General features: G+C 38.7%; 1 protein-coding gene across 10 annotated transcripts in view; it reads right to left on the bottom strand.

Annotated features, from left to right (window-relative positions):
- The window catches only part of LOC129649902 (histone H2B 1/2-like), a 251,629-nt gene that overhangs the window by 208,895 nt on the left and 15,113 nt on the right, over positions 1-27,621 (bottom strand). For 3 of the 10 annotated variants that reach the window (XR_008713411.1, XR_008713414.1, XR_008713412.1), the window contains one exon: positions 4,750-6,700. The exons of the other annotated variants lie outside the window; for them this stretch is intronic. The gene's annotated coding sequence lies outside the window, so the exon portion shown is untranslated. Of the gene's footprint in view, positions 1-4,749; positions 6,701-27,621 lie in introns of those variants that run through there. 10 annotated transcript variants of the gene reach the window in all.

The following is a 27,621-nucleotide window of genomic DNA, read 5'->3' as shown; positions in this document are numbered from 1 at the left end:
AATCACTGCAGATGGTGACTGCAGCCATGAAATTAAAAGATGCTTACTCCTTGGAAGGAAAGTTATGACCAACCTAGATAGCATACTAAAAAGCAGAGACATTACTTTGCCAACTAAGGTCCGTCTAGTCAAGTCTATGGTTTTTCCAGTGGTCATGTATGGATGTGAGAGTTGGACTGTGAAGAAGGCTGAGCGCCGAAGAATTGATGCTTTTGAACTGTGGTGTTGGAGAAGACTCTTGAGAGTCCCTTGGACTGCAAGGAGATCCAACCAGTCCATTCTTTAGGAGATCAGCCCTGAGTGTTCATTGGAAAGACTGATGCTAAAGCTGAAACTCCAATACTCTGGCCACCTCATGCGAAGAGTTGACTCGTTGGAAAAGACCCTGATGCTGGGAGGGATTGGGGTCAGGAGGAGAAGGGGACGACAGAGGATGAGATGGCTGGATGGCATCACCGACTCAAGGGACATGAGTTTGAGTGAACTCCGGGAGTTGGTGATGGACAGGAAGGCCTGGCGTGCTGCGATTCATGGGGTTGCAAGGAGTCAGACACGACTGAGCAACTGAGCTGAACTGAATGTGTTGACCAGTATTGTCAATATAGCAGCAGTACATAAAAGTTTATTAAGAAATAAACATTTGGATTTCTCTCTTCTGCAGAGCCCTCCACTACTTAGAATTAAGACAGTGAAGCCTGAGTCTATCCTGCTTAGAAATGGTGTTTTCATTGCTCCCTTACTTAATGCCCATAATAACTGCTTCCATTCTGTACTAACAAACCCCTCAAGTCCATTCTCTGTACAGCAGCCAGACTGATCTTCTTAGAGCATAAATTAGAATGTGGCCTTTCCCAGAGTCAATTATTCCAATGGTTTTTCACCAGCACTTAGAATTAAATTCAAACTCCCTTTCCTGGCCTTGGTGATATGATTTCTATTAAGAAGAATGTTCCTGCACATGTCCCCAATCTCACCTGCTCCCTGTTCCCTTTTACTCACTGTACCTCAACCACAGTGATCCCAGAGCACACAGCTAATTTTCAGGTTAGGACATTTAGCCAACCATCCTTTCAGCATGAAATACTCTGCTTCTCAATCTTTATTCGGCTCACTTAGCTTCACAGACACTGCCTCTAAAAGCCTATTAGCATGAGATCCAGAGGAGCCACCCAAGATACTCTCTATCACCTCTATTTTGTTCTTAACAGTTCTTAAGATTATCTGGTACATTCTGAATTATGTGTTTATCCTCTCTCTTTTCTCACACTATGTAAATCCCAGGAGGTAAGAAACCTTGCCTATTTCACTTCCCACAATATTCCTAGTGTCTAATACAGTACCTGGCATATAGTAGGTATTCAACGGATGATTTTTGGATAAGTAATTGAATAAATATGGGTTTTACCTCCACATTCCCACATATTCTTTTAAAGTATGTTTTAGAGTTTTATTCTGAAATCTCTCTATTTTATATTCTAAAGGCAATCCCAAAGCAGCATCTACAGAAATCACGGTTTAATCATTTTAAAATGTATTCAGTCTAGCATGTGTCAGACATGCAGGTCGTGCTCAGTATTTATGAAATTCTACATAAATGAAATACACATAATCATTTATTTTTATATGGCTCAAAGTTATACATTTACACTTACTCAAATGCAAACTCCAGCTTCAGAGTTTATTTTGCTACTAGAGTTCATTTTTCAATGTGTTCTTTTTGGTTAAAAAGATGAATCCTCAGGTTAATTTTATAAAGGGGAAGTTGGATTCCTAGGTTAACTGTTAAGAATCTATTCAGTTTATCAGCTTCTGAACCATGAAAAGAACCTTTTAACATTTGGATCAACTGTGACCTCAGCAATGATTTATAAAGAAACTATAGGATGCTGTTTGATTTGCATGACCTAGTCTTCCCTTCTTCTTTGGGCTTATTTTTGAGTATGATCAAGAAAATGTTTAATAGTTACCTATCTTTTTTTTAATTATTTTTTATTGAAGGCTAATTGCTTTACAGAATTTTGCTGTTTTCTGTCAAATCTCAACATGAATCAGCCATAGGTATACATATGTCCCCTCCCTTTTGAACCTGCTTCCCATCTCTCTCCCCACCCCACCCCTCTAGGTTGATACAGAGTGCCTGTTTGAGTTTCCTGAGCCATAGAGCAAATTCCTGTTGGCTATCTATTTTACATATGGCAATGTAAGTTTCCTTGTTATTCTTTCCATATATCTCACCCTCTCCTGCCCTCTCCCCATGTCCATAAGTCTATTCTCTATGTCTGTTTCTCCACTGTTGCCCTGTAAATAATTTCTTCAGTATGCTCATGGGTGTATATGTATATGTCTATTCAGTCACATTTTCTATTGTTGTTATAAACCCCTGCCTCTACATAGGGCTTTTGCAGTTCTGAGGAGTTTTCCTTTTTTTTCCCTTTTTTCTTTCTTCTTCCCCTTTTTTTTTTTCACTTTTTTATAATTTTAATTTTTAACTTTTTTAAACCTATTATATTTTTTCTACATTTATTTCTTTGCTTGCCTTTCCTACTGTTCTTTTCCCATTGCATTTAATCTTTAATGTATATAAATCTTCATCTACCTCTATTTAACTTTGCATACCTATCCTTTTTGAATGAAATCAAATATTGGAATTACTGCATAGGCACATACACACTTTTTCTCCATTGTTCTTGCTTTGTGATTTTGCTATCGTATTTACTTTCAATACAAGTAAATCTTGTAACTTATCTTCTCCAGGGGAGCTTCCCAACCCAGGAATCGAACCCATGTCTCTTGCATCTCCTGCATTGGCAGGCAGGTTCTTCACCACAAATGCCACCTGGTCAGCCCAATAAAAAAGCTATTTTCTCTTAATGAAAATTCATCTTTTGTCCAGTCTGCTTGATGCTCTATCAAGCCTAGATACATGTCTGTCAAAAAGCTCCATTGAATCTTTAGAATTCACATTCTATTTTTCTAGAGTTCACATTCAAGATAAATGTCAAAAAAGCACACCTATGGCTAACACCCTCTGCCTAATACTTTTTAGACCTGATCACTTCATGCTAAGCCTCACTATACAAATGGGAAGGATATTGTTAAAGCTGCAAAAGAACATAAACAGATGTTCCCAAAGGATAGGAAATTTTAAGACTATGAATTATGAAGATTAGCCTTGATTCAACATTTCTAACTTAGAAATGATAAGATTAATAAGCAAGATCACACTGACTCAATGGTAGGCATTTCCAAATCTTTTTAAGCAGAAAACTGAGTCCAATGAGTTTGTTGAGCTAAAGAGAAAATAATTCAAAAGTCATTTATATTGACAAGGGACCAGACCCTGGGCAATCAAAACTATTTTCTCTACAGGAAAGATTGCTAGATTCTGATACCAAAGGAACAAAAAGATTTTCTTGAAATAGTTTAGGGGTAAAAGATATGTAAAGATTTCAGAAATTTAGAGCACAAATATGAAGTGGGCTGATATGAAACAAATAATTAACCTGTGTAGATCCAAGCATCAAGTACATCTGTATTCATTATTGCTTCATGAACATTGAACTCTGTCCCTAGCCTCTGAGGGCTGAAGTAGTGAACAAGAGGCATTCTCACAAAATGACCAGGAAGCAGGAACTATGAGTCCAATGTGAAAAGCAATGGCATTGAATTTCAGAGATTAACAAATGTCCATGATTGGTGACCTGTGCAGGAATAAAGTCCAGAAGGGAGGGGTTATATGTATATGCATGGCTGATTCATGTTGCTGTACAGTAGAAACAATCTACATTATAAAGCAACTATACTGCAAAAATAATTAATTTTCAAATGCCCACAGTTACACATAATGAAAAAAAAAAACCTCTAACGCTGAGGTTTCTTTTCCTTTATATAACATTTGTCCACATAAGTTGCACTGAAATATAAAGGAACAGTGGTCATCCCAATTTTCCCTATTGGTTAGGACTACAGATTGTGAAGTCAGATGTGTTGCATGCTCAGATGACCACTCATGTCTGACTCTTTGTGACCCCATGGCTGCAGACCACCAGGCTCCTCTGTCCATGGGATTCTCCAGGCAAGAATACTGGAGGGGTTGCCATATCCTTCTTCAGAGGATCTTCCTGACCCAGAGATCGAACCTGAATTTCTTATGTCTCCTGCACTGGCAGGCACAGGGTGCAGTAATTGGAGACATGGACTTTGGAGTCTGGCAGCACAAAGGTTAAATTCACACTTAGCTGAGCTACTTTTATCAAGTTACAAAAAATCTCTAACCCTAAGTCATTTCCTTTTTAAAAGGGGGACAATTATATCATCTCCTTCATGGGATTATTAGGAGGCTAAAATTAGTGGAATAAAGAATAGAGCATGGACTTTAATAAGTGCTCAGCATTACTTTTCTTACATATAATCATTCATCTAAAATTAATAACTATAAACAATTCGATATCAGCTTAAAGATCTTATAATAAGCTGATCTAATAAACTTTTATATATATAATTATGTAGACATTTAAAGTGTTGTATGGAATATTTTATGTAACAACATAGCACTTAAAAATAATATGAAGTATATTATTTTTAAACAAAAGGACTTGAGTTTAAACATTTAAGAGTGGCTTTTCCTCTTTGGTAGGATTATACACAATTATTTATTCTTGCTTTTTATTTAAGAATTTATAAGTAGTATGATTTACTTATATACCCAGAAAACTTTAAAGTTATAAATGAAAAAATCAAAAGAAAGTATTTGCTTGTCTGCAATCTTTTGATTTATTTTAAATTGCTTCACAGAGCTTTTTAGTGTCAATAGTGCAAAAGTTACCTTAAGTCTAGGTCAAATCTTAAAAATAATTCATAATTTCTCAATTAGTTCAAACCAAATTCACTATACTTATAAAGATTCTCTCTGGATTCTATTTAGCACTCCATCAGTTAAAGAAACAGGTGCAACATTAATGAGACCAAGGTAGAAAAATCTTCCATGCAGAAATAAAAGTGTTTTGACATTATGAAGTGGATTGGCTGTGTAAAATTACACAGCCATGTAGATTTCAATTCTATTTAAAACATAGGAACACCTTCTTGTCTACTAAGTGCAACAATATGATAGAACTGGGGAGAATAACAGTTAGGTTTTGTTATTTCTGAGACAGAGAGCAAAAAATGAAGAACAAAACTCATCCCCAAACCTTAGCCAGACTTACTACATATAAAAGCATGTTTTCCACCCCTGGAAATGCACAGCAGATTTTTAAGGACAGTTTAAACACAAATACAAAACTCAGCAAACAAAAAGAACATGCACTTAATGGAAATAAAACATGTTCTATTCAGAACTGGTCCTTATAATCTTCTGGTGTAAACAACCATACGTTGCAAGTCTAAATTCACTCTCACCCATGGTCATAATAAGGCAGAAAAGAAAACAATAACTAAAAGGATACTCAAGAGAAACAGGTCATAGACAAGTAAGTAACTCAACCAATTTGGGAGATGCTTTTACAACAGATCCAAATTCTAGACCATGTATCTGTTGCTATTTATCATACAATTCTTCCAGGGAAACCATTTAAGTATTGAGAAAAGAATAATAATAAAAGAAAACCAAACCCAGGTGATAAACATAATGCCACAAACTGCAAAAAAATAACTGATAAATTCATATTCATTTGTTTATTCATCCTATCATTTTCCCTCATCTTTAATCTCTTTTCACTGTGTTTATTAATAGTTGATGATAGAACAGAAATTGCATGAAATTCTAGTTCTGTCCTCTAAACAAAAATTCTATCCCCTCCCTCTTCCAAAATTTCTACAACTTCTTACAACGTGCCCCATACTCTTCCCCCCTCCCCCACCATGACAAAGTTAGTTGGGTAAGGGTCCATTAGAGCTGAGATTGTCCTGAAGCACACTCAGTCTGGAAGATCACTACATCAAACTGATATCAAACTGATACTCATGAGTTCCATGTGAGAGTAGAAGTGGAGGGAAGGAAATCAAAGCCCAAACTCAGAAGCTATCCTCTGGTACAGAATTCTATCAACTCACATGGTTTCTTCCTTTATTAAAAGCAACCAAATCTGATGAATGGTTTTTCAAGTCCAACCAGTGTTCTCTTCAATTTCTGAAACTGCATTTTTCTCTTTCATCCACTTCACAATCAATAAGGTTGAAAATTGTGATTATTATCATTGGGAAAACATTTCAGAACACTTGGTCCAAAATTACTTCGCCTAACTCTCTCATTTTGAAGATGATAAAACTTCAGTTCAGTTCAGTCGCTCAGTCTTGTCCGACTCTTTGTGACCCCATGAATCGCAGCACGCCAGGCCTCCCTGTCCCTCACCAACTCTCGGAGTTCACCCAAACTCAACATCCATTGAGTTAGTGATGCCATCCAGCCATCTCATCCTCTGTCGTCCCCTTCTCCTCCTGTCTCCAATCCCTCCCAGCATCAGAGTCTTTTCCAATGAGTCAACTCTACACATGAGGTGGCCAAAGTACTGGAGTTTCAGCTTTAGCATCATTCCTTCCAAAGAACACCCAGGACTGATCTCCTTTAGAATGGACTGGTTGGCTCTCCTTGCAGTCCAAGGAACTCTCAAGAGTCTTCTCCAACACCATAGTTCAAAAGCATCAATTCTTCAGCACTCAGCCTTCTTCACAGTCCAACTTTCACATCCGTACACGACCACTGGAAAAACCATAGCCTTTAACTTAGATGATTAAAAAAAAAAAAAACCTTGTCTACATCTACAATAAGTTGAAGACCAATATAAGATTTCTTATAGCATTAACACTACATCTCTTGTCTTAACAATTGGATCCAAAGCTCTCTGAGCTTAGGCTGTTTAAAAAACAAACAAAAAACAAAACAAAACAAAACAAAAAAACAGGCTTATTCAGACCACCAGGCAAGTGGAAGAATATTATTTGAAAAGCAGACACTCAGTAATTCTCGTATAGGTTGAGCAGAACTAATGACTCTCTCCAATAGTTAAATTGTCTCTGTGTTGTATAATACAGTCTAAATAAACAAAATTAATATAAATAAGTAAATCAAGGAATTCTAACACGAGTCTTCACAAAAGCAAAGGATTAGTAAAACTACTCAATGTCATCTTTATCTTCAAGTCAGGAAAATAGTGGAAATGTTTTCTAAATAGTAGGAATTTTCAGTGGTCCTTCCTCTCCATAAACACATAGATGAAGTTCTCTGAAAAAAATCAAGTTCCAATGTGCATGTGCTCATGGGTATACACACAAACACACAGTTTTACCATCACAAGAGGTAAAAAGATTCAGATACAATCAAGAGCTACCATACAACTCAAATGCAGACTGTTCTAGCCAACATCCCTCGCTACACACAAGATATTCCATATAATGGATTTTTTCTAGGCGCTACTTGGAACATCCACTGTGGTCAGACCATAATAAATGAGGATCACCAATTTCATAATATTTCCACTTTTGATTAGAGTTTTGGTGATTTCTATTTGCGTGTTCAGTGTTTTTCAAATAAAAGCAAAGAATAAAAGATTTCTGTAAACTCTCCTTGATGAATTTGGCATGACTGAATGCCCCAGTAAGAAAAACTTATTGAGTTGTCTACTTGGAGTCATGATAACCCAGAAAGCTAAAGGCGACCTAAACCAGAGTGGAAATGGATATCCACAGGGAAGAACACAATGATCCCTGGTATTCATGAAGAAAAACACACCTGATTCTGTAATAATCATTGCCTCTAAGGAGTTCCATACTCAGTCTTGAATCAATAAACTTCAAGTCTCTACAGATTTTAACTTTTACCAATAAATAAAGGATATAAAAATAAAGATGAGTAGCATGCAAAATTTACTTATGTTTGCCATCAAAATTAAATTTTGAATATATCAATGAGAATATTCTAAAGTTTGCCTTACAGTTACCTGTCTTTTAACACCCCCCCCCCCCAAAAAAAAATATTCCTGTATAACAGAAAGTAATGCTCTTGTAGTTTTTCCCATTGAAATCACTGACTCTCTCTTAAACCTCACTGTTCTTCCTGTCAACTCATTAGCCCAAATCAGAAATCAAAAGTTATCCTAGGTATTACTTTCTCAATCACATCATCCTTCACTATATCTAAATCACTGTTTATCAGATCTATACGTATATAAACTCTGTAGATTGCTTTCCAATCATGCCTCCAGTCTCTATTACTGACTTTATTGTTCTAATCTAGGTCTTCACCTACTTTTCCCAAGATGGATTGCAGTATTTCAAGGTTCATCACTCAGTCATATTCCTGTGAATCTTGCCCTTTTTTTTATAAGGTTTTCCTGATTGGTTTACTCCTTTTATAAAATCTTCTAGAAAATCCTTTACTTACAAGATAGAATCAAAACCCCTTAGAGTAATCTATAAATCCCTCCATTCTTTGACCACTGCCTAAATCACTCATCTCATTCCTTGTGATAACTCTACCATCCCTGAAGATAATCTGTGTGAAGCTTTCTCTGTTTGCTCTCTCCCAATGTCTAGAGTGAGAAGTGATCATCCTGTCCTTTGGGAATCCATAGTGACCCACAGTTCTAGAGACACAACTATTCACAGCTCTTCACTAAGCCTGTCACAGTATGTTGCAAGTGACCAATTATACGTATTCTCTAAGAGAAGAGTGACAAGCTCGTTTTGTTTCTGTTGTATGCTAATTTTAATCAATGGTTAGAGGTTGCCTAGAATCAATATTGAGAGAGAACTGTTGAGAAGCTTACTTGACCTGCATTCAAGCTCTGTCTACTATTGGAACCAGAAGGGAGAAGAACTGTCTTTGGACCCACTGTCTGGCATCTTTGCCCTAGATTGTGAATCCTGGAAGGTAATGAAATGTGTTTTATTTTTTCATTTCAATGCCTGCCACAGTGCCCAGCACAAACATCAAGAACCACACATCCTAATCCATAACACCACATATAAGAATCCATAATCATTCTTTTCTGGTTCTTGAAAGATAAATACTTAAGTACCTGAATATCATCTGCATTACTTGATTAATAAGAGGACATATTACTATGTCATTATGGATAGAATGACAAAGGATCTAGTAAGAGTGACATCTGAGACATTCCAAACATAATTGTTTTCCTAGTAGCTTTGTAAAATTTTCCTCAGACAAGTATATGACCCTTCCCAAGCTCAATTTCCTCATCAGGAACATAGGGATAATGAAATCTGCTTTGCAAGGTTGCCATAGGGATTAGAAATAAAAAGCATCATTACATAGTGGGTCCTCTGTAAATGATAACTATTAGTATGTGCTATTTTGGTTCACAACAATTTCCATGGGGAGAAATACACTTTTTCAAACCCAAAGGAGACAATTTTAGTCCCTTTTAAAAGGCATCTTTTCTGCTCAGTTATGTAGTTTGTTTTATTAGTTACATATTTTTTACATTGTTTTATTAGTTACATAGAATCTATAGTTACATAGAATTGAGTATCAATTCTATTTATTACGTCTTTATGTTGCCACTGCCCTAGCCCTGAGCTCATGCTGCACAGCAGCCTCGAGGATGTTTATTATTACTTTTAAGAATCAATGAATAATTGATAACAATGAAACACTCTGTCTTTGTGTTTCACTTATGAATTTTGAAGAGTTAAGGTGTTTAGCTCTTCTCTTTCATATTTCAAATTCTAGCCTTTACTTACCACATCCCAACGGAATTATAAAAAGGAATAACGGTTTTGCAGAATCAGTCAATGGATTCTTTGATCTAGACTGTGTTGCCATGCCTCCTCCAGGGGATTTTGAATTCATATGTTATCAAGAATGTCCTTTTCACAAAGTCTCCATAGGCTGTAGCTGAACAACACATGGATATACGTGTATACATATCAGGGAGTTTAGGGGAGGAGATGCTCACAAGTACAGGCTGGAGTCAAGAACTGACAGTGAGCAGAAGCACACAGCTGAATCTAGTGCAATGCCCTCCAGCCACTGACTGTCCCCTACTAGGTTCCAAATTTCAATTCTCACTTTAATTTGACCCTATCGAGTAGATGTTACTGTCCTCCAATAAGGAAGTAAAAAGTTTAAAAGATTAAGTCAGCAGGGATACAGCATATTATGGAAGAGAAGATGGTGCCAGAAATAATGGGCTTCACAGGTGGTGCTAGTCTTAATGAACCCACCTGCCAATACAGGAGACATAAGAGACGTGAGTTCAATCCCTGGGTCAGAAAAATCCCCTGGAAGAGGCATGGCAACCCACTCTAGTATTCTTGCCTGGATAATCTCATGGACAGAGGAGCCTGGCGAGCTATAGTCCACTGGGTTACAAAGAGCTGGACACAACTGAAGTGACTAAGCACAGCACATCACACTATAATTACAACCACCCTCACCATCACCACCACCAATCGCTATCTTACACATGCTGTGTGCTCTAATAATCCACAGGCTCCTGAATGACAGAGCTGAGACTGAAACTTAGATTCCCCTGGTTTCAAAGCTAATGTTCTCCCTAACAATTTCCTCTGAAAGTAGAGTTGGAACATCTCAATCCCCTCATCATTCAGAGCCTAGCCTTCATGTCCAAAGCCTTCATATCCTGCTGCTAAGCTGCCTCAGTCGTGTCCAACTCTGTGCGACCCCATAGACAGCAGCCCACCAGGCTCTGCTGTCCTGGGATTCTCCAGGCAAGAACACTGGAGTGGGTTGCCATTTCCTTCTCCAACGCATGAAAGTGGAAAGTCAAAGTGAAGTCTCTCAGTTGTGTCTGACTCTTAGCGACCCCATGGACTGCAGTCTACCAGGCTCTTCCATCCATGGGATTTGCCAGGCAAGAGTACTGCAGTGGGGTGCCATTGCCTTCTCCAAAAAATATCCTGCTGCTGCTGCTAATTTGCCTCAGTTGTGTCCGACTCTGTGTGACCCCATAGACGGCAGCCCACCAGGCTCCCCGTCCCTGGGATTCTCCAGGCAAGAACACCAGAGTGGGTTGCCATTTCCTTCTCCAATGCAGGAAAGTGAAAGGTGAAAGTGAAGTCTCTCAGTCGTGTCTGACTCTTAGTGACCCCATGGACTGCAGCCCACCAAGCTCCTCCGTCCATGGCATTTTCAAGGCAAGAGTACTGGAGTGGGGTGCCATTGCCTTCTACCCCCAAATGGTACCTTAGCCACTCCAGGGCTTTCTGCCATTGCAGTGGATTCATCTTTTCCATTGGGACAGAGAATGACCTACCTGCCACATTAGAGGAAATGCAAGCAAACTTTTGAAGGTGTTCTTCAGTCTATGCAAATCAGTGTAATGATGCCAGACAATCTAACATAGAAACTTACAATTAATGAAGTCATGGATCCAAAATTTGTATCACAATGGACAATTCACCCAAAATCATTGCCATCGTGAATCATTTCAGAACAAGGAGATGAATCATAGTTTTACAGAAGCATTGCCCTGTCTAGTTAATGAGTGTTTGCAATATTGTTAAAATTTTTATTAGTGTTATCATTAAGCACTTACAAAGCAATTTGCTAGTAGTCTCCTATCCCATCCCCACTTCAACACCAAAACAAATGCTATGGCAGTTCTAATTCTGTTTTTCCAAATTTTAAAAATTAAGAGAATGTTGGCCCAGAGATGATTTGAACTGGCACAACAAATACCTCTTCTCTCTTAGAAAAGAAGCCTCCTAATAGAGATGATAAACAGGGACAAATGACATCAAAATATCGCCACATTGATGGGCAAGTTATGGGAAGAGCTTTTCTGCCCCATTAAAGATGACCTGAAGAGAAAGAAATATATACCAGAGACTGTGACTGAGAAATTATGTACTTATGAGGTAATCAGTAGTAAGTTAAATAACTGTGCTTCTAATAGAAGCAGCTGCTTTGTGATTCAGCAGTCTGAGAATCAATGAGCCTTGTATGGAAATGTTCCATAAACAAAACCAAAAGCCTGTGTTATAAATGTAAACAATGTAATGCAATTTCCCCTAAAATATTGACCACCTTTGCTTCTAGTCCTTTTCATGGTTCTTTTGAAAAGCTGAACATCTTTAGTTTTACTAAAACTTAAAAGAGTTTTAATTCTTCCCTTTCATTTTGGAAAAAAAATTAAGTATACTTGCAGGGGAAGATTTAAAAATCTAAAGAAGAATCACATTCTATCAGTTCAGTTCAGTCGCATCCGACTCTTTGCGACCCCATGAATCACAGCACGCCAGGCCTCCCTGTCCATCACCAACTCCCGGAGTTCACCCAAACCCATGTCCATTGAGTCGATGATGCCATCCAACCATCTCATCCTCTGTCATCCCCTTCTCCTCCTGCCCCCAATCCCTCCCGGCATCAGAGTCTTTCTATAGGTTTCCTTAAATACACGGAGGGTGTTTAGGTCTCTAACAAAACAACAAGAACAAAAAATTTTTCCTATTTGATAGGTCCTCATGGTCTTAGTGGAAGGGAAAAAATTCATCACTTGATGTAAAGATTTCAGACTTGTTGGTATTATTTCCCCCAAACAAACCCCTCTATGAAACTTGCATGCTGAGATGTTCTCTTAGGGTAAAAACCATACAATAGGATTTAAAGCAAGCTAAAGATCACGTGACAGACACACCGCAGAGACCATGACATTGTCAGTCAGTCATTCCTACAGCCAAATATCTTTTCTTCCTTTACAGAAAAAGTGCAATTTCGTGTGTGTGTTTGCGTGGTGTTGGAAAGAAAGTGAGAGAATTAATCATGAAATAAAATGGAATCCATCTCTAAGTTCCTGCAATACTCACCGCCCTAAAATCAAAGTCAAGTGGAAATTATATTCTGCCATCTTCAATGGTCACAATATGGAATATGATTAGCAAACCCAAGAGGCACTAACATAACACGGATCTCACCAAGCCATGCCAGAATGTCTTAGCACACCGATTACTAACATATATTTAATGAAAGATTATCTGTAGCATTGAAATTATTTATCAGGTGAGTTGTACAACAAAATTACAGTTTCAAGTGGTTATGTTTCCACTCACTGTCATCGTGGATCCAGTTCACACATGGCCAAAGATTTCAGAATAGTGCAATTAGCAAAAGACCCACAGAAATCAGTATTCCTAATATACAGGTCATCTTAAGAAAGGACAAGGGCCTCTGGACCTCAGCTGCTATTTGTGAGGCTCTGGGGAAAAGCACAGAGGGAGGCCAACATAACACATGCCTAGATATTTAAAACTTACAAGAAAATTAAATACTTAATTCTAACTATTCATATTAATGATTCTAGCATGCAGTGTCTATACAGGTGCCAGCATACAGCACTGATAAAGAACTGAAATACACATTACATCTAGGCAAGTGTGGTTCAACACAACTGCCATGATGGAACTGTCCCATAAGTGCGTCATCCGTATCCTAGCCACTAGCCATGTGTGCAGAATGAGCACCTGAAATGCGGCTAGTACAACTGAGGAACTAAATGTTAACGTTACTTTATTTCAATAGTCTTCTATAGCTATTGGTTTCCACATCAGGCAGCGAGGTATAGACCTACAAAATGTTCCTCAGATGCCATATGCAATGGTTGCCAAAACTGTGCTATTCATGAGAAACACGCATTAGAATAAGCAACCGGAATACAGACATTTGTATGGGAAACTTTCTTCACTATGCAAGATCTTTCATGTTCATGAAAACAGAGGGAAAGCTGACACTTAAATTGATTTGCCTTTTATCTATTAAAGTGCTTCCATCGCTCCAGTCTTTGAAGCAAGGTCCATCTGCACTGTCGGCAGCAGACCAACTCACGAACATTCACTGTATTTACTCAACTACCTTTTATTTCAAAGACATGGGGCAAAAGGTACGGAGACGATTTACCCTGGCTGGCCAGTGCTGAACATGAGATGAAATGCTTGGCACAGTAGGCTTCTCTATGCCAACTGCTTGTGACAGAGGTGCTTGTATATCCCTCCATAAATGTGACAGACAGAAAAACATAAAGGACCTCTGTAAAATGTGGGGGTTTGGCTGAGAACCCTTTTGTCTAAGAAGTACTACAGTGGCCTCACACTAAAAAGCAATCAGAAAATTTAGTTTAATGGTTATATGTTGTATAAAATTAGCTTAAGATGATATTTTCACTTAGAGCCAAATGGAAACATGTATCTCACATAAAGTGGCATTATTACCAAAGTAAAATCAGCAAAAGCAGCAGGAAATTACTAATTTCCATTTCCCTTTACCCCACAAACAACGACAGACCCATTATTATAGCTGGTGCTCTCATTATAAATCATTTCCTGTATGCATTTGTGTGTGAAAAAAAGATTGAAAAAGCAAATAACAAAGTTTTAAGAGATACTAATAACTGGGAGGAATAAACCATCAGTCAAAAAATGTAGGAAGCCAAGAAACTGCAGAATGAGCACCTTCCCATAACACATGGAAATGACCTTCCACTGGGCTTCAGTCTAGGGCTGCACTCTGCCTCAGTTCAGTGAGCACTAATGTATTAGTGCTTAGAGGTGGCTTCCTTGGCTTCCTTTGCTAGACATGAATAAAATAAAACTTCCCCATTCTGTCCTTCTGTTATTTTCACATGCATACTTCTCATAGGATGAGGCAGATTGAAACTGATCTGATCTATTGTTGGCAGTCCCTAAAATTGTCTCAACTCAGCCCAGAATGTTCCTGACCTCTACCCAGAGAGAAGTGCAGAGAAAGAGGAGTCAGGACTGTCTTTTGAAAAGAGAAGCTGCCAATGCAATCTTTAGTAAGAAAGCACTATGTAAGAAAGTTCTAGAAGAAAGTTCTATGAGGGTCATGCTGACTTGTTTCCAAAAGGCACTGGTTCTCCTAGGATGTCTCATTATCCTCATGCCAAGTAAAAATTTCCTAACAGGACTGGTAAGACTCTTCACTATATGGTCTCTGCTTGTCTCTACAAGTTCATCTATCTTCCAGACATACCACTTATTATTTTTTATTCAAACAGACCAATCTCTCTACCCAATGCCTTCTAACTGTGATGTTCCTTTGACCTGCTATGAAACAGGCCTTAAGCTAAGACCTTCACTTAAGCTAAGACCTTCCTCCAAACTGTACACAGTTTCTCCCATGTGCTCTCAAAGCATGTCAAATTTCACCCACTGAAGCAGCGATCACTCTTTAAGATAATCCCATACTTGTTTGCCTCTACCATCTATGTTGTTCTCTTTAGTTACCAAGTACCAGACAGCTTCTTACCTTCCCTAATCTTACAAGGTGGCACCTAGGATACAGATAAGAAAACCCGACCACAGAAAAGTTAAGAAACTTGCCAAAGGTCATGTAACTTATGAATGGCAGTGCTAGAATTTAAACCCAGGCATCTGGATACAGAGCCTATGATCTTCATCACTATTCTCTGATGTCACCTAACACAGTTCAGTTCAGTTGCTCAGTCGTGTCTGACTCTTTGCAACTCCATGGATTACAGCATGCCAGGCCTCCTTGTCCATCACCAACTCCCGGATTTTCCTCAAACTCATGTCCATCGAGTCGGTGATACCATCCAACCATCTCATCCACTGCTGTCTCCTCCTCCCACCTTCCATCTTTGTAGAATCAGGGTTTTTTCCAATGAGTCAGTTCTTTGCATCAGGTGGCCAAAGTATTAGAGTTTCAACTTCAGCATCAGTCCTTCCAATGAATATTCAGGACTGATTTCCTTTAGGATGAACTGGTTGGATCTTCTTGCCGTCCAAGGGACTCTCAAGAGTTTTCTCCAACACCACAGTTCAAAAGCATCAATGCTTTGGCACTCAGCTTTCTGTATAGTCCAACTCTCACATCCATACATGACTCCTGGAAAAATCATAGCTTTGACTAGACAGACCTTTGTTGGTCAAGTAATGTTTCTGTTTTTGATTATGCTATCTAGGTTTGTCATAACTTTTCTCCCAAGGAGCAAACGTCTTTTAATTTCTTGGCTGCAGTCACCATCTGCAGTGATTTTGGAGCCCCCCAAAATAAAGTCTGACACTGTTTCCCCATCTATTTCCCATGAAGTGATGGGACCAGATGCCATGATCTTCGTTTTCTGAATGTTGAGCTTTAAGCCAACTTTTTCACTCTCCTCTTTCATCAGGAGGCTTTTTAGTTCCTCTTTGCTTTCTGCCATAAGGGTGGTAGCATCTGCATATCTGAGGTTATTGATATTTCTTCCAGCAATCTTGATTCCAGTTTGTGCTTCATCCAGCCCAGCATTTCACATGATGTACTCTGCATGGAAGTTAAATAAGCAAGGTGACAATATACCGACTTGATGTACTCCTTGCCTGATTTGGAACCAGTCTGTTGTTCCATGTCCAGTTCTAACTGCTGCTTCTTGACCTGCATACAGATTTCTCAGCAGGCAGATCAGGTGTCTGCTATTCCCATCTCTTTAAGAATGTTCCACAGTTTGCTGTGATCCACACAGTCAAAGGCTTTGATAAGGTTAATAAAGTGGAAGTAGATATTATTTTGGAACTCTGTTGCTTTTTCAATGATCCAACGGATGTTGGCGATTTGATCTCTGGTTCCTCTGCCTTTTCTAAATCCAGCTTGAACATCTGGAAGTTCACGGGTCATGTACTGTTGAAGCCTGGCTTGGAGAATGTTGAGCATTACCTTGCTAGTGTGTGAGATGAGTGCATTTGCATGGTAGTTTGAACATTCTTTGATATTGCCTTTCTTTGGGATTGGAAAGAGAACTGTCCTTTTCCTTTGCTGTGGGGAACTTACCTAACACAGTAAGTGTTCAGTAAATACTTTGAGAATAAATACATAAAGGAAGGAATAAAATCTCTAAATGAATGACATTTTGATATATTTCTCACATGTTTCAAGTCCCTTTCAGCACTCCAAGGCATGAGCCTTACTCCTTTTTTGATTTAATTTCAAGAATTACAAATGACATAATAGCTTAATTTGGGGTCATTCAATAACATTATTCGAATCCTGTGTGAGAATTAACATACTAGCCCTGAGATTGCTATACTTTACAAGGCCTTCTTATAAACATGGCCCCTAACCAACATCTGGAAGCTTGATTGGTTAAATTTCCCTACTCTGTTGTAAAACTTTCTTTAAAGGATAAGAACATCTCACTGTGCCTAAATTATGCAAACAATGTGGTTACGCGGAACACTTACTGTCCTTGTGGAATTTTGGTGCGTGCTAATCAGAGTACCTTTGTAACTATTACCAAAAAGCATTGAGTGCTGAGTCTTTAATGAGCTTTTCTGTAGACCAGACTCACACACTGTCGCAACTCATTGCTGGAGGAATTAAGCGCATCTACCGTGCCTCCACTAGGAGAGGAGTTTTGAAAGTGTCGGGTTTTCTCCAGACTGCCCATGAGCCATGAGCTTTGCTTATCTTGCTTTTTTATCCTTTCATTATAATATATCTTAGCCATGTGTGCAACTATATGCTGAGTCTTGTGTTTCTTTTTAGCAAATCACCAAACACAGAAGTGATCTTGGGAATCCCCAGTCCAAATCCCTTTGTGAGTGGAGCATGAAGCAGGAGGAAAAATAAACAATGACCAAGGCCTTCAAGTATATTTGAAGCATAACAATTTCACTGGGTTTAATCAAAGCAATTTTCCCAGTGGAATAAAAAGAAGTACTGATTTTACTTATTTTTTAGAAGTACTGATTTTAGACATAAAACTATTTTGATATTATTTCAGTCAATATTAGGTATGTGACCTTGTGCAAACAACTGAACATCTCAGAGCTTTGTTTCCTTATCTGTAATATGGGTAAAATAATGCTTATTTCCCAGATTTCTTGGAAGTTTAGTTGGAACAACATAAGTAAATGAGCCTAGGTCTGCACTTAGCATAAATAATCACTCAATAAATATACAATTATCAATTCTAGGACCTGAGGCATTTCTTTTCAAAGCATACCTATGCTGCTGCTAAGTCACTTCAGTCATGTCTGACTTGTTCAACCCCATAGATGGCAGCCCACCAGGCTCCCCCGTCCTATAAAGAGCACAATAATTCATTTCACCTGTTAAGATATGATGTAATCCTATGTTTAATCAACTGCACACACCATCAACACACACATACTGACTTGTCTTAAAAACAAATATATAAAAAGCACGAATAAATACAGCGTTTTTCCTGCCAGTCCACATAATTACAGTAACCAAAATAACAATCAACAAACCTAGCCGTTTTTGTTGAGGTGCCAGCTACTTGGCTCTCACAAAAAAAGACTTTTAACATTTTATTAATCATAAGACAGCACTAAATTTACTTCCCACCTGACAGTTTTAAACATGCACTCAAATGGTAAGTTAATTAAGTGACAGTGTCCACGTTACTCAGGAAGATGAAGCAATAAATGGTTTCTGTGGCAGATAAAATGAATGCCAGAATAAAATTGAGGGGTCTTTGATAAACCACTGAAGAGGTCACTGGCTCCCCTCTGCTGTCCTGGAAACTGGACATGAACATGAACACCTGCAGATCCAGCATCATTGATGCGATTTTTCAAGGTGTGGGGTATGCAAGTTTGAAAGGTCAAAAATGATAATTTCCAAGCAGGCTGAATGCCCTAAATTTTGGTGATCACTGACTGAAATAAAAAGTCTACAGGACTTTCCTCATCTGACAGATGAGAGAGTTTGGACCAGATGGGTCATCTTTCAGATTAATATAGAATTTGGGACCTTAGATTCTTCAGCAAATAAAGTAGAAGCTAAGCTGTGAGACTCTATTCTGTCCACACACACCACCTCCCCACCAGCAGCTCCAGTCAAATCTCATTTAAACAACACTACTCAGAAGAGGAAATGAAAAAGAGAGAGAGAGAAATATTAGACTAAATGATCTTCTATTTGCATCTGTCCAATTTTAAATTTCTATGAATTAAAAGGTTAGAGATGTCCCTCTTCACTTTGCCCTGATAATTTTTAACACTACAGACACAATATCTTTCTCAAGGAGAAAGCAATCTGTTCTCTTTTTTTAATCCATCCTTAACACAATAGTAATTAGCAAAGGAAGAAAAGAAAACTGATTAAGACAAAGAAGGAAAGATAGAAACATACTGTTTCTGCATTATGCTAGCAGTTATGTGTACAGTATTTTATTTTTATTTTCCAACAACCCACAACTCCTCCCTAATGTATTCTTTACAAAACTTTGCACAGTATTCTCACTTTGATTCCAAAGGTGAGTAAACTGTGAGATTGGAAAATTGAAGAAATATGCTAAAGTTCACATAGCAAGTATGGTGGTATGGTGTAGATCAGCAATGAATTTAAGGATGCTCTGATTTGACAATTTGCTTTCCTTTGAGTAGAGAGGAGGGAAGATGAGGAGGACAGGAAGAAACCTTAGAGCAGCCTTCCTTTACTTGGAAGTACCAATGTCTACAAATAATATGATGTACATGTACATGATGTACATGTGAAATCGATGCCGGTGATGCCATCCAGCCATCTCATCCTCTGTCGCCCTCTTCTCCTCCTGCCCCTAATCCCTCCCAGCATCCGAGTCTTTTCCAATGAGTCAGGTCTTCGCATGAGGTGGCCAAAGTATTGGAGTTTCAGCTTTAGCATCAGTCCTTCCAAAGAACACCCAGGGCTGATCTCCTTTAGAATGGACTGGTTGGATCTCCTTGCAGTCCAAGGGACTCTCAAGAGTCTTCTCCAACACCACAGTTCAAAAGCATCAATTCTTCCATGCTCAGCTTTCTTCACAGTCCAACTCTCACATCCATACATGACTGCTAGAAAAACCATAGCCTTGACTAGATGGACCTTTGTTGGCAAAGTAATGTCTCTGCTTTTGAATATGCTGTCTAGTTTTGGTCATAACTTTCCTTCCAAGGAGTAAGCGTCTTTTAATTTCATGGCTGCAGTCACCATCTGTGGTGATTTTGGAGCCCCCAAAATAAAGTCTGACACTGTTTCCACTGTTTCCCCATCTATTTGCCATGAAGTGATGGGACCAGATGCCATGATCTTAGTTTTCTGAAAGTTGAGCTTTAAGCCAACTTTTTCACTCTCCTCTCTCACTTTCATCAAGAGGCTGTTTTTAGTTCCTCTTCACTTTCTGCCATAAGGGTGGTGTCATCTGCATATCTGAGGTGATTGATATTTCTCCCAGCAATCTTGATTCCAGCTTGTACTTCTTCCAGCCCAGTGTTTCTCATGAGGTACTCTGCATATAAGTTAAATAAGCAGGGTGACAATATACAGCCTTGATGTACTCCTTTTCCTATTTGGAACCAGTCTGTTGTTCCATGTCCAGTTCTAACTGTTGCTTCCTGACCTGCATATAGGTTTCTCAAGAGTCCTTCTTCATAAGGTCACTGATCCTACATGTGAGGGCTCCACCCTTATGACCTGTTAAACTCCCAAGGGCCTTATCTCCAAACACTGTTACATAAGGGGTTAGGCTTCCACACATGAATTTTGAAGAGACATAAACATTCAGCCTATGGCATACATTTTATTCTATATGCTGTCCTGTTATTTGAATATTCTGCTTCAATAATGTGATAAGTTACTCCTATAATTTAAGGAATAAAGAGAAAATAAAATATTCTGTTTATAAAAACATACAGTCTTATATCAGTCTGACCAGAGGATTATCAAATAGCTTTGAAAACAAATTTCCTTAACAATAGGTTACAAGGCTTCTATTTTCACATTCAACTTTATTACTAATCTGCTTAGCTAAATCCTGCCCTAAAGTGTTAACAGTGAATGTGGATTATGGATGGATGGAATCCCCGATTTTCATTCAGAAATATTGAGCATCTACAACTCTGCCCTTTCCATATGCTCCACCTACTTCATGGAGGTGTGAACCATTTGGTACTTATGGCAATGGCACCCCACTCCAGTACTCTTGCCTGGGAAGTCCCATGGGCAGAGGAGCCTGGTAGGCTGCAGTCCATGGGGTCGTGAAGAGTCGGACACGATTGAGCGACTTCACTTTCATGCCTTAGAGAAGGAAATGGCAACCCACTCCAGTGTTCTTGCCTGGAGAATCCCAGGTACGGGGAGCCTGGTAGACTGCCGTCTATGGGGTCGCACAGAGTTGGACACGACTGAAGCTACTTAGCAGCAACAGCAGGGCACTTATGAACATTTCTGTAATGACAGTTCTGTCAATTCATCTAGGAATTACATCAAAGTGTAGTCTCCTGCCTGCCACAGTACCCTCCAGAAACAAGCATTCCCTCAAAGGGAAATCTTCCAATTCTTAATTACAGTTGGAACTCAAAAAATGAGAAGTTTCTCAACATTTAAACAATATGGTTTAAATTAAAAAACAGGATTATCTCACATTGCCATACTAGCAATTCTGAGTATAATATGTATATATAATGAATTATTACATTAAGCAAGATATAATGATATTTTCATTCAGATGTGCTTTCCCATCTAATCTTTACAATAGGCTTGCATTGTTTTATTCATTGAAGAAAATACCATTCATTATTTTGCCAAAATCATTGACTTAATCAATAACAAAACTGAAACTTAAATCTCATTCCTTAAGCTCAGAATTCTTTACTGTATAACACATTAGGTTTGAGTGATTTCAGATGGAAGAGAGAAGGAATGAAAAGCCATTAAATTTTTCAAAGCCCCTGAAGTTAAAATCATGATCCATTGATAATTCCTATGATCAAGAAGCTGATCTGATAAAAAAATATGTAATACTCAGATTATCATTGCTTTAACTAATTATAATACTGTGCAACTAAAATGAAAATCTGGGGGAGGAGCTAAGATGGCGGAAGAGTAGGATGGGGAGAACACTTTCTGCCCCACAAATTCATCAAAAGAACATTTAAACGCCAAGTAAATTCCACAAAACAACTTCTGAATGCCGGCAGAGGACATCAGGCACCCAGAAAAGCAACCAAAGTCTTCAAAAGGAGGTAGGAAAAAATATAAAAGACAAAAAAAGAAACAAAAGAGGGAGGGACAGAGTTCCGTCCCGGGAAGGGAGTCTTAAAAAGAGAGAAGTTTCCAAACACCAGGAAACCTTCTCACTGCCGAATTTGTGCCGAGCCTTGGAAGCACAGAGGGCAACATAACAGGGAGGAAAAATAAACAAACAACTAAAACCCGCACATTGCGAGCCCTACAGTAACTCCCCCAGCGGAGAAGCAGCACAGACACCTGCATCCGCCATTAGCAAGCGGGGGCTGGGCAGGGAGGCACAGCGCAGGCTGCATCACAAGGATCTGGCCTGAATACCCCGAGCGCTATCTGAGTGAAATAATTTGGGCTAGCAAACCAGACTGTGGGATATCTACCACGCGAAAAGCCAGCCCTAACCTAAGACACCGGCAGGCCTGCGCACGGAACAAAGGACTGAACAGAGATAGCCGGCAGCAGACCATCCCCCTCCGGTGACAGGCAGCCAGAGCCGGAAGGGGACAATCGCAGCCCCAGAGAGACGTTATCTGTAAAACTGTAAGCAGGCTTCTTTGCTGACTAAAACTTCTTGGGGGTCTGGACGGTCAACATCTGCCTGAGAAGGTGCGCCAGTGCACACCTAGATAACCGAGCAGCGGGGAGGCGATAAGTCACAGCAATCGTGCACGCCAAACACCTCATCACCTGAGCTGCTCGGATCTGGGAAGGGCACAAAATGCAGGCCCAACTGAGAGTCTGCGCCTCTGAGGACTACCCGAGTGCCTGAATCTGAGCAGCTTGCACCTGGGAAGTGCAGGCAGCCCAGGGCTGGCCACGGATGGTTCCTGGTGGAGCAACCTAGAGCCTGAGCAGCGTGGGCAGGGAGGCTACACGCCCACCATGAACGGGGGGCGGGGCAGACCCAGTGTGGCTGAGGTACTGCGAGCACACGCCAGTGTTATCTGTTTGCAGCATCCCTCCCTACCTCCCTACAGCGCGACTGAACAAGTGAGCCTAAAAAAAAAAAAAAAGTGTCCTCCACCGTCCCCTTTGTGTCAGGGCGGAAACCAGACACTGAAGAGTCCAGCAAACAGAAGAAGCTAAAACAGAGGGAAATGCCTTGGAAGCTACAGGCAATAGATTAAAACCCTGTGGTTAGTACCAACTACATAGGAAGGGGCCTATAGATCTTGAGAAATATACGTTGGACCAAGGAACTAGCCAAAAATGAACTGAACCCACAATACTCAAAACAAAACAGAAGAAAGTCCTAGATATATTTCTACTATTTTTACGATCATTCTTTCTTTCCTTTTTTTTAATTTTTTTAAATTTTTTTAAAAAAATTTTAAGTCCTCTATTATTCCTTTAATTATCACTTTTATAACCAATTACTTTGCCAAAAAAAAAGGGAGAGAAGACCCTATTTTTTTTTTTAAAGCAAACTTCATATATATATATTTTTATAATTTTTTTGACCTTGGTTTTTTTTTTTTTTTTCATCTTTTCTCTAACATTGTATTTTTGAAATTCCAAACTCTACTCTAGATTTTTAATTTTAGCTTTTTGGTATTTGTTATCAATTTTGTACCTATACTTTTTTTATATAATTTCTGTGACCCTTTTTTATTTTTTCTTTTTCTTTTTCTCTGTCTCTTTCTCTTCTTCTTTTAAATAACATTGTATATCTGAAATTCCAAACTCTACTCTAGATTTTTAATTTATGCTTTTTGGTATTTGTTATCAATTTTGTACCTGTATTTTGTTTATAATGTATGCGACTTTGTTCTTGTTTGGTTTTTTTTTCTCTTTCTTTTTCTTCTTCCTTTTTTAGCATTGTATTTTTGAAATTCCAAACTCTACTCTAGATTTTTAACTTTTGCTTTTTGATATTAGTTATCAATTTTGTACCTATATTTTCTTTATAATTTTCATGACCTTGTTTGTTTTTGTTTGTTCATTTTTTCTCTCTTTCTTTTCCTTCTTCTTTTCCTTAACATCGTATTTTTGAAATTCCAAACTCGACTCTAGATTTTTAATTTTTGCTTTTATGTATTTGTTACCAATTTTGTACCTTTAAGAACCCAATCTTCAGGACCCATTTTTCACTAGGGAGCGAGATTACTGGCTTGACTGCTCTCTCTCCCTTTGGACTCTCCTTTTTCTCCACCAGGTCGCCTGTGTCTCCTCCCTAACCCCTCTCTACTCTACCCAACTCTGTGAATTTCTGTGTGTTCCAGACGGTGGAGAACACTTAGGGAACTGATTACTGGCTGGATCTGTCTCCCTCCTTTTGATTCCCCCCTTTTACCCTCCTGGCCACCTCTGTCACCTTCCTCCTTCTTCTCTTCTGTGTATAACTCTGTGAACAACTCTGAGTGGTCCAGTTGTGGAGTGCACATAAGGAACAGATTACTGGCTAGCCCACTCTCTCCTCTATTGATTCTACCTCATCTCATTCGGGTCACCTCTAACTCCCTCCTCCCTCTTCTCTTCTCCATGTAATGCTGTGAACATCTCTGGGTGACCCTCACGGTAGAGAAACTTTTCATCTTTAACGTAGATGTTTTATCAAGGGTGCTGTATAGAAGGAGAAGCTTTGAAACTACTGTAAAAATAAGACCGATAACTGGAAGCAGGAGGCTTAAGTCCAAACCCTGACTCCAGGGAGCTCCTGACTCCTAGGAACATTAATTGACAGGATCTCATCAAATGCCTCCATACCTGCACTGAAACCAAGCACCACACAAGGGCCAACAAGTTTCAGGGCAAGACATACCAAGCAAATTCTCCAGCAACAAGGAACACAGCCCTGAGCTCCAAGATACAGGCAGCCCAAAGTCACCCCAAAACCATAGACATCCCATAACTCATTACTGGACATTTCATTACACTCCAGAGAGAAGAAATACAGCTCCACCCACCAGAACATGGACACAATCTTCCCTAACCAAGAAACCTTGACAAGCCACCTGTACAAACCCACACAGAGCGAGGAAATGCCACAATAAAGAGAACCCCACAAACTGCCAGAATACAGAAAGGACACCCCAAACTCAGCAATTTAAACAAGATGAAGAGACAGAGGAATACCCAGCAGATAAAGGAACAGGATAAATGCCCACCAAACCAAACAAAAGAGGAAGAGAAAGGGAATCTATCTGATAAAGAATTCCGAATAATGATAGTGAAATTGATCCAAAATCTTGAAATCAAAATGGAATCACAGATAAATAGCCTGGAGACAAAGCTTGAGAAGATGCAAGAAAGGTTTAACAAGGACCTAGAAGAAATAAAAGAGAGTCAATATATAATGAATAATGCAATAAATGAAATTAAAAACACTCTGGAGGCAACAAATAGTAGAATAACAGAGGCAGAAGATAGGATTAGTGAATTAAAAGATAGAATGGTAGAAATAAATGAATCAGAGAGGATAAAAGAAAAACGAATTAAAAGAAATGAGGACAATCTCAGAGACCTCCAGGACAATATTAAACGCTACAACATTCGAATCATAGGGGTCCCAGAAGAAGAAGACAAAAAGAAAGACCACGAGAAAATACTTGAGGAGATAATAGTTGAAAACTTCCCTAAAATGGGGAAGGAAATAATCACCCAAGTCCAAGAAACCCAGAGAGTCCCCAACAGGATAAACCCAAAGCGAAACACCCCAAGACACATATTAATCAAATTAACAAGGATCAAACACAAAGAACAAATATTAAAAGCAGCAAGGGAAAAACAACAAATAACACACAAGGGAATTCCCATAAGGATAACAGCTGATCTTTCAATAGAAACTCTTCAAGCCAGGAGGGAATGGCAAGACATACTTAAAGTGATGAAAGAAAATAACCTACAGCCCAGATTATTGTACCCAGCAAGGATCTCATTCAAATATGATGGGGAAATCAGAAGCTTTTCAGACAAGCAAAAGCTGAGAGAATTCAGCACCATCAAACCAGCTCTCCAACAAATACTGAAGGATATTCTCTAGACAGGAAACACAAAAATGGTGTATAAAATCGAACCCAAAACAATAAAGTAAATGGCAACGGGGTCATACTTATCAGTAATTACCTTAAACGTAAATGGGTTGAATGCCCCAACCAAAAGACAAAAACTGGCTGAATGGATACAAAAACAAGACCCCTACATATGTTGTCTACAAGAGACCCACCTCAAAACAGGGGACACATACAGACTGAAAGTGAAGGGCTGGAAAAAGATTTTCCATGCAAATAGGGACCAAAAGAAAGCAGGAGTAGCAATACTCATATCAGATAAAATAGACTTTAAAACAAAGGCTGTGAAAAGAGACTAAAATGGTCACTACATAATGATCAAAGGATCAATCCAAGAAGAAGATATAACAATTATAAATATATATGCACCCAACACGGGAGCGCCGCAATATGTAAGACAAATGCTAACAAGTATGAAAGGAGAAATTAACAATAACACAATACTAGTGGGAGACTTTAATACCCCACTCATACCTATGGATAGATCAACTAAACAGAAAATTAACAAGGAAACACAAACTTTAAATGATACAATAGACCAGTTAGACCTAATTGATATCTATAGGACATTTCATCCCAAAACAATGAATTTCACCTTTTTCTCAAGCACACATGGAACCTTCTCCAGGATAGATCACATCCTGGGCCATAAAGCTAGTCTTGGTAAATTCAAAAAAATAGAAATCATTCCAAGCATCTTTTCTGACCACAATGCAGTAAGATTAGATCTCAGTTACAGGAGAAAAACTATTAAAAATTCCAACATATGGAGGCTGAACAACACACTGCTGAATAACCAACAAATCACAGAAGAAATAAAAAAAGAAATCAAAATTTGCATAGAAACGAATGAAAATGAAAACACAACAACCCAAAACCTGTGGGACACTTTAAAAGCAGTCCTAAGGGGAAAGTTCATAGCAATACAGGCATACCTCAAGAAACAAGAAAAAAGTCAAATAAATAACCTAACCCTACACCTAAAGCAACTAGAAAAAGAAGAAATGAAGAACCCCAGGGTTAGTAGAAGGAAAGAAATCTTAAAAATTAGGGCAGAAATATATGCAAAAGAAACAAAAGAGACCATAGCAAAAATCAACAAAGCCAAAAGCTGGTTCTTTGAAAGGATAAATAAAATTGACAAACCATTAGCCAGACTCATCAAGAAACAAAGGGAGAAAAACCAAATCAATAAAATTAGAAATGAAAATGGAGAGATCACAACAGACAACACAGAAATACAAAGGATCATAAGAGAGTACTATCAACAATTATATGCCAATAAAAAAACGTGGAAGAAATGGACAAATTCTTAGAAAAGTACAACTTTTCAAAACTCGACCAGGAAGAAATAGAAAATCTTAACAGACCCATCACAAGCACGGAAATTGAAAACTGTAATCAAAAATCTTCCAGCAAACAAAAGCCCAGGTCCAGACAGCTTCACAGCTGAATTCTACCAAAAATTTAGAGAAGAGCTAACACCTATCCTGCTCAAACTCTTCCAGAAAATTGCAGAGGAAGGTAAACTTCCAAATTCATTCTATGAGGCCACCATCACCCTAATACCAAAACCTGACAAAGATCCCACAAAAAAAGAAAACTGCAGGCCAATATCACTGATGAACATAAATGCAAAAATCCTTAACAAAATTCTAGCAATCA

Source organism: Bubalus kerabau, chromosome 4 (assembly GCF_029407905.1).
Source record: "Bubalus kerabau isolate K-KA32 ecotype Philippines breed swamp buffalo chromosome 4, PCC_UOA_SB_1v2, whole genome shotgun sequence".
Lineage (NCBI taxonomy): Eukaryota > Metazoa > Chordata > Mammalia > Artiodactyla > Bovidae > Bubalus > Bubalus kerabau.
The sequence above is the reverse complement of the archived record's forward strand: the minus strand, read 5'-3'. Positions and strand labels throughout refer to the sequence as shown.